Below are 8,590 nucleotides of genomic sequence, written 5' to 3'. Positions count from 1 at the left end.
CTACTTACACCATGTAAAGTCTTATTAAAGAAAAAAGGCTTTGATGCTTACTCGGCTTCCACTGAAATCCACCGAAACCTCACCACTGGTTTCAGCAGGCTCCAAATAAGACCCCGAGAAAGGGAAGTTGATAGTGAAAGGCTCCTGCTTAGTCAGGCAGCTCAGAGGGAGCATTCCTACCTAATCCTCTTCACTTGGTCTATCCAAAAACACAGAGGATATGAGAAAGCCTGCTTTCTGTGTACTAAACTCATGATCCACTGCCTGCACGCCCCTCCCTTGGGCACACAGGCAGTGGATTGCAGTTCTGCTCCACTCTGAACCACGCTGCCACCACCGCAAGATCCCAGCCCTGGATCAGCTCCCTGCCCAGCTGCATGCCCTGCCAGTACTGCTGGGACCAATCGCCATGAAAAACCTAGCCCCTCACAGTCACCACTGCACCTCACAGTCACCATAGAAACCAGATGCAGCGACATGGGCAGGCACAGCAGGGAAATGGAGTTCGCTGCAGGTCCAATCTGGCTTGGGGGGCGGACTTTGCCCACCCCTGGTTTAGAAGAACAGGAGTTTCATAGGCAACCCAAAGAGGACTAGCAGCAGATGCCAGTGGCAGAGGAGTGGTGGCATCAGAAGAGCAGCAGTGATGGCCAGAGTAGCAATCCTCAACATCACAGTGATAGCAACTGTGGTACAGGCCTCTCTACCCAGCACTTCCCACGTTGGGCTGGCATAGGTGGTAGCACTCCCACAGCAGAGTAGCCCTAAAAGAGTAAGGTTTGCAGCAGAAGGCCTCTGCTTACAGTCAGGCAGCTTTGACTCAGAAGAAATGTCTCTCCCTAATCTGCCTCATCTGGTCTACTCAAACACAAAGGATATGGGAAAATCTGTCTTAGATGGAATAGTTCCTGGCCAGCAACCCTAGTTGTGTCTCCCTTCTCAACGGACTGGGCAAGGCGATAGCTCCTTGGGTTGGTTTGCCAGGAACTCTTGAGGCTGTTAACTGGCTTGGGTTTCAATTAACATTTAACAATCGAGGTTTTCATTAAGGTGGTGTGTTTGCCTCCCCACCCCGCCATGTAACAAACCCTGTTTCAGTGTAACGTTGCTTGTGGGTGGGGAAGTCTGTTTACTTTAGAGCACATAAATGGGGCTTGAGCCACATTTAAAAAGTTGTCGATAAACCCCTAAGTTTGAACCTGGCCCTTTTACTGCCACCCAATGCCTAGCACAAGGGTTACAAGAAATTTCATTTATAAAACCAATTGTTTTCTTTCATTTTTGTTTTTTTTTAAACAAAGGTAAAATTTAAGTTTTGTGTATTTTCTTCTATTAGCAATCCAGGCAAAGAACTGCCTAGCCTAGTCATATCTAAAATGTTCCATGTACAAGGAAGATTTTGCCAAGCATGGAGAAACATCTCTTCTTTTTAGTACTTCATATTCATGAGTTACAACTGACATTTAAAAACCATGAATCTTAGAAGTTAGACATGAATACAAACATTTTCAGAAATAATTCAGGTTTAAATGCTCAACTAGACACGCATTTGAGAAGGAGCCAGGTTTTCAAAAATTAAAAACTTCCTTTGGGGACAGGGATGAAGGAGCAGATATTTCAGATCTAGTTCTAAATCACTGCTGATTTAATTAAAAAAAAAATAAAATCAGGATATTTAAAAGAAGTGGTAAGTATGTTAGTACATGCCACTGAAGAGCTTTGAGTGCTCAGCACTAATAACAACAAATTCACAACCCTTAATTAAATGCCTAATTTTAAGTACTCACACTGGAAAGTTTTGGGCAGTGCACTGACACTCTTCTCATCCTCAGATATGTAGTTCCTTATATACTTGGCACATGACAACTGAACCATGCACCCAGACTCACTCTTAGATCTTCAGCCATGACCTTCCCCGCTGCATCATGCTTCTTGGGCACCCTGGGCTGTGGGGCACTCCCCCCCACCACACACACACACACACACACACACACACACACACACACACACACACACACACACACACTGAAGGCAGTGCTATTTTTGCCCAACCCACCCTGGACCCCTGAGGCAACCTGGAGCACTTGGCTGCTACTGCAGCCAGAGCAAATGAGGGGGAAGCAGTGGCTGGGTGGGAAACTGGGGGCCACAATTTAATCCCTTGTCTTAGAACACACCAAGCAATAGCTCGGCCAGAGGTACAGCAGTGATACTCCCTCCTTTAAAAAGCCTCTAGATTGCCTTCTATTTTTTCCTTTGCCAAGACATCTGTTGGAAATGAACACTCTGCAAATGCCCACACCTGCAAACACACAAGCTACCATGCTTTGCATTTCCAACCCTCCCCAGAATCAATGTGTGATAAATCACTGCTGCTCTTAAGACAGAATTTGCTTAATTTAATACAGATGGATTTGTGAATCTGATCCCAAACAGCTTTTGTGAGTTTCCATAACAAACCATTCTGGACAGAATGTTTCCCCACCCCTGTCCCCCCAGACAAGACCTCCAAAACTGTGCTATGGCAATTCAAAACAAATTCAGCTATATATACAGTAAACTCTGATTTATTCAGTACTCCAAAGGGAATAGAAATCATGGCAAAACATCGCTTCCTAGTAATTGGTCACTGTTAGATAATTGGAGGAGAGGTGGGGGAGGAAGTGATAGAGGGAACCAGTACAGCAGCAAATTAAATCATAGTGGCAAATTAATCAGAGTTAACTCTACCAGCAGAAAAGCCATATAAGAAAATTTAGACAACTGTTCCAAACTACAGGCAACTGAAATTGCATTTTGGATGTCTCACAGAGAGAAGAGGCATGCAGTGGTTTGTAGGGGTTTCCAGTCTGGGTTTCTGTAGTCTGAGTACTGCAACTGGAAAATACTGAACCCCTAAGGTAGGAATGCCACTGATTCTCAGTTTTGGACTTCCCTCTATAGGCAGCTTAGCATCCCAATTTTGCAATGCCCTTAGCTGCTGCTGCTAACCCACACTGAAATCTCCCTGAGAAAACAGGAAGACAAGCTTCCTCATGTGGCCAGGACAAGGCAAAATGTATTGGGTGGCGGCGGAGAGAGGAAGCAGTGAAGAGGAAGAAGGGGGTGGTTTAAACAATAAAAAAAAAGTAGTAAAAAAAAAACAAAAAACCCAAACACCCCCACAAAGAGGACTGTCTGAATATGATACAGGGATATGGGATAATCTCTCTTCAGCAAACAAAATACCACTGCTTTTAAACAGTAGCAGAACCAGGCCCTGCAAATTAACTATCTAACAGAGCGCTTTCAGTCTACAGAGTTTGTCTTTGTGCTGCCTTGTGTCCTGGGACTGAACTGAATTAATTCCAGGACACAGGAAGCACAAAATAAGGCTCTACAGACTGAAAGCGCCCCATTAGATGGTTGAATGAAGAACATTATGTGCATGTTCCCATTGAATTCATGTGACCCCAGCACTCATTACACTGAGTCCAGATTGAAGGGCAAAATGAAAGTTTCATTACATGGTACCAACAGTCATTAAAGGACAAATACAAAACCTTTTCCACACTGACTGTTCCCCAAACCTGGTAACTGGCTGTGAGCAGTAGCAGAAGCCCTATAATGTGACATGTTGTTCTTCCAAAGGACGGCAATAGCAGTAATTGATTTCTAAAACGGCTTTGAGTAAAGCAAGGTTATAGCAGAGAAACTTCAAGGCAAACCGTCCACAAAATGCCACCCGATCTCCTACCTAAACAGTCATTACTCACATCAGGCTGCAAGAAGATGACAATTTATTCAATATACCTGCCATAAATAGAGCTATCAGTGCATATGCCAGATCTGAAGTCAGCAGTTCCAATATCCACTCCCTCTTTCAAAAAAGTTAAGAGAAGAAAGGACATGCAAAACATAATCCAACATTAATGTGCAACCATGCAAGCGGCTGCTTGATGCTTTCAAGAGCTCAGTCCAAATAAATTGCTGAGTGCTACTGCCTGTCACTGCACCAGTGTCTGCCAAAGACGATTCCGTTTCAGTGTGGCAGACCCTGACAAGAAGGCACCAATGTCCCAGACCAGGGCTGTCCAGTTTCCCCAGCAAGGGGCTATGCATGGCACCAGTGTTCAGCCCCTGGGTGACACCATGACAGCCATATGCTGCAGGGGTCAGTACCTGGGATAACCAGCCCCTCTCCCCAGCTCCACTGCATGGACAGAGCCAGTGGCATGTAACCCCAAGTCCCCTGCCTGGATGATGCACAGCCTACACAGCATGAGGGACTGAGCTACTGGCATGGCCACTGCAGATGGCACACAGCCCCTTCGCCCACTGCACGTCTGTGGGAGAAAGGACTACAGGCTACATGCTGGCCCCTCACAGGCTGCCGCTTGGGATAGCTTTGACCCAGAGCCAGCTCATCACAGGGGTCAAGCATTTGATCTTCTTATGCTCCCAACCACAAGGTTGTATATAACTGCACTCCTGGTGCTTTCCTTAATAAGGGAAAGTTCCTTGGTAGCATTCCCAAAGGGAACAGAGCAAGGAAGTGCAGCAGGGAAGTAGTCAAGTCAGGGCTTCTATCCTAGACAGAAAATCAACTTCCCCACTTAATTCATGCACCCCAATTTTGGGGGGCTGATTTTTTGGGACAAGGTACATGTGTAGGAGAAAATACTGCATTAAATTTCCTTTTCATCTAAGATGATTTGGATGACAACATATCATTCTGCATAAGCCACCAGGGAAAACAAAAAACAAAAACAAAAAAAGAACAACCACCAAAAAAAACCCCAAGCCTCCAAACAAAATCAAAACGGAAGCCTCAAAATATCTTCAAATCAGAATACAAGTAAGGTTTGCAACAATTAAAATGGAGGATTTTCTTCAGATTCTGTGCTTTCTAAATTTGAAACTCAGGTATCCTACCCAGTATTTTCTTCTTTTCTTTTCAATATGGTGCATGCATTAAAACCATCCAATAAAAGTTTTGTAAATAGTTTGCTATGTGTGTGTGTAAGGAGCAGTAATTCTGGTGACAGATGATGATGAACCAGTAATGTCAATCTACTTTTTCCACTGAATGAGGGGAAAAAAAGAATAGACAACAGCAGCAGAAGATCCAAGGATACCATCAGATAGTTTAAATACATTTGTTATTAAAAGCAAGGAACTATCTTGTGCATACCTTTATTACCTCATTCATTGTTTCAATTTGAGATGAGCATGAATACACTGGTATGGAAAACTGTCACGGAGTGGGGTGCAGGAGCGGCCGTGATCCCATTAGCACCCCCTGCCGTGGCCAATTAGGGTGATCCAGCACCCTCTTTTCTCGCCCGCCACATCTTGTTGGTATATGGTTCTATAAGGGAGGCTACCAATTATCACCCTGGACACTGTCCTACGCTTGTACTATTCCCTGTTCCGTACGGGGTGACCTGGTGCACCCCAGCCCTATAGGCTATGCGTGCCTCCTACCTCCCTTTTAGCACGCCCCAAACCTCGCTGCTCTTCCGGACGTTATCAGGTCCTTTTCTTTTCCCGCGCCCCTCCTCTGGTGCCCCCGGGCTTGTCACACAACCGGCGCCCCTCCTCTGGTGCCCCCGGGCTTGTCACACAACCGGCGCCCCTCTATTCACTAGCCCTCTCGGGCTTACTGCCAGTACTATTCCAGTTGGGCTCAGGCAGCCTAAGCCTTACCTGGCCCCTTTGACCCTTCGGAGTCCCCACCACTGGGAGCCCCTCTGCCCGCTTTCAGTCAACACCCCCACTGGGGCTTCTATTAATAATATGCACCCTGCCCACTCCTGGGACCTCTCTTAGTACCCTCGCCTGCTCCTGGGGCTTCTCTCAGTGCACTCACCCCACAGGGCTGAGGTCAACACCCCTCAACACTGCGCCCCTCCGGCGCGAACAGCTGTGCTCACCTGGCACCACTCATTGTGCCTCACTGGGCACCAGGAACCCCCAGATTACTGGGGAGCTCCTATGAGGCCTCCTCACACCCCTACAGCCTCACCCAGTCCTCTGGTATAACACGGTCACTTGGCTCTCTCCGCTTACCATGTTGTAACCGCTTGGGTAGTCAGGCTGCAATGCTCAGCTCAGCTCAGCTCAGCTCAGCTCAGCTCAGCTCAGCTCTCCTGCCCCTCAGACTGCCAGAAGGGAACTGCTGGCTAGGCTTTGGCCTGGGCTGTTTATAAAGGCCCGGCCCTGCCTCCTTCTGGTCACATGACCAACCTGGTTGCCCCAGCAACCAGCACCTGAGATGCCCCTGGAGATTGGCAGCTGGCCTTCTCCCTTCTTAGGAACAGGGCACCTGAGTGCCCCTGTGACAAAAACAAAGGCAGAAGATGGGACACAACAGACAGTGTTTGAAAGAGGCAAGGGGTTGGGAATCACCTAAGATTGTCTTTTAATATGAAGACACACACACAGTTATATTCTACCTAGGTCAATTTAAATGGGGGGGTGGGGGGTAGAAAAAACCAAACCAACAAGAATATACACAACACTGTCACTGGTTTAATTAAATATCCATCCCAAGGGCTAAATCCTGCCAGCACATCCATAACACAGATCTCAGTAAAAGGAAGAATCAATTGACTTATTCTGGCCACACTGCAATAAATAAATAAATAAAACCACGTGGCTATTCTCATGCTTCAGACAGAGATTTCTTCTAGCTACATATCAAGCTTGCATTCAGGAAAACCAACAATCTCCAAAAGCGATGTCTGATTTAGAAAAAAGGTTTTAACTTAATGTACCCAATTCAGTTTCTTCTGTCCTGACACTGCCTGAAATAAAGGCCATTGGGACAGGGGAACAGGAAGGTAGAGGGCTATTCAATACTCTTATAACTGATACACACTAGTAGCCTATTAAGGTGTACAGAAGTAGAAGGTAACTGTAGCCTTATTCAGTAGCACCTATTGTAAATGTTTTAACAATTTTTTTGTCCACCAAGAATGTTGTTGAACTGAAACCAAAACATTTCACCAAAAAAAAACTGGCCATCACTGGCATTCAGTTACTTAAGAGCAAATACTGCTGGGATTTTCAAATACACTCAAGCATTAGCCTCAAGTTCTCCACTGAAGTCTATGGGAGCTTTATCATTGGTTTCAAATGAAAACCAATACTGAGAAAATTTTGAAACTTCAGCCCAGATTACTTTCTTAATAAGACTGCAAACAAGAATTACTAAAGCAGAGCACTATGAGAGGATGAAAAGGTCAGTGGTTCTTAGCTTCTTTAGATTTGAGGCACCCCAGGGAAAATGCCAGCTCCTTGTTTTCTTTCTTTCTTTCTTTTTTGACAACAGAAAAATAATAGAGCACTTTTTCTATTGTAAAAAAAACTCTGAAAGACCACAACTAATTGAAAACTCTGAGTTTATCTTGTGAATGTTTGCATACCTAACTGTGCTAACATTTCATGGCATCCTGTGGCACCCTTCAAAGGATCTCAGTGCACCTCAGGGCACCATGGCTGAGAATCACTGTTCTATGCGATCCAATCCATTGCCTGTGGAAGAAGAATGTGGGTGAGCATGGTAAGGAATGTCAGCCTGGGAAAGGGAAAGGGAATTGAACCTGATAGGGACAGCTGAAGAGGGTGTGATTGACAGAGAGGCCATTCAAGACCCCATTCAGAGGGAATCCTGTCAAACAGATCTAGGAAGCCCCCATGAGAGATGGTAGGGGCCAGGAATAAGGTTTAGGAAGATCCACAAGGACAGGTTTAGCTCTTGTGGTGAAACAGGGAAAGAGACAGGATCTGAGTCCTGAAGACAGATAGTCGTAGTAACACTGGATGAAGCAGTGCTGAAATAGATGTGCTTTTAGTACATTTGTGTCATTCTCGGCTTGTTGGCAGGTTACAATTACAGCACAACAGCTGCGGCCCTTTTGCAACTGCCCCAAACATATCTGTGTCCCTACCCAGAGAGAAAAATGAGACATACAGACTGCAGATCCTGGAAAGAGGGGGATTGCTCAAGGCATGTTCTTTTATTTGACAGAAAGAACAAAACTGAACAGGCAGTTTTCGAATACAGTGTGTACGACTGCCAACCAGGTGTACGCTCTGGGGTCTCAGACTCTGACACCATCAGAAAGGGCACAAGAAGACCTAGTGGGACATGCTGTTTCACTCTTCTACGAAGTGCAGAGAGGCTCTGGGGATAGCAACTGAAATGAAATAAAAGTATCCATGGATTTCTGACAGTGAAAGAATATTGGTCTATTTAGCTGGATAAGATTAAGTTGGTGGTACTCTGTATAGATTTGATTCTGCTTAATAGAAATGTATCGAACAAATCCAGCCCTGTGTATCCACCCTCACAACCCTGGACATAGGAGGTGTCACCAAGGGAAGAGGAATACCTAAAGCACAGCTACAGGGATATAGGTTGTATCTATGTTGGTCTAAGGACATAGGCAGACAAGGTTCTTTGGGTAAATCTGATATCTTTTATTAGACCAACTCAAATAGTTGGAAAAATTCTTCTTTGTACCTGAATGCTTGCATTGGGGGTCATCATTGACCACAAGATGAACATGAGCCTGCAATGCGATGCTGCGGCTAGTAAAGCGAC

The 8,590-nt window shown here is 45.5% G+C and overlaps 1 long non-coding RNA gene across 1 annotated transcript in view; it reads right to left on the bottom strand.

Moving 5' to 3' along the window:
* Nucleotides 1-302: 302 nt before the first annotated feature.
* Nucleotides 303-8,590, bottom strand: part of LOC109312253 — a 12,906-nt gene continuing 4,618 nt past the window's right edge. Inside the window, exon 3 of the long non-coding RNA XR_002101782.1 lies at nt 303-317. This is a non-coding gene — a long non-coding RNA (uncharacterized LOC109312253). The remainder of the gene's footprint in view (nt 318-8,590) is intronic.

The sequence above is a fragment of the Crocodylus porosus genome, unplaced genomic scaffold (genome assembly GCF_001723895.1).
Source record: "Crocodylus porosus isolate Cpor-Errol unplaced genomic scaffold, CroPor_comp1, whole genome shotgun sequence".
Classification (NCBI taxonomy): Eukaryota; Metazoa; Chordata; order Crocodylia; family Crocodylidae; genus Crocodylus; species Crocodylus porosus.
This window is presented reverse-complemented; position numbering and strand designations above follow the sequence as displayed.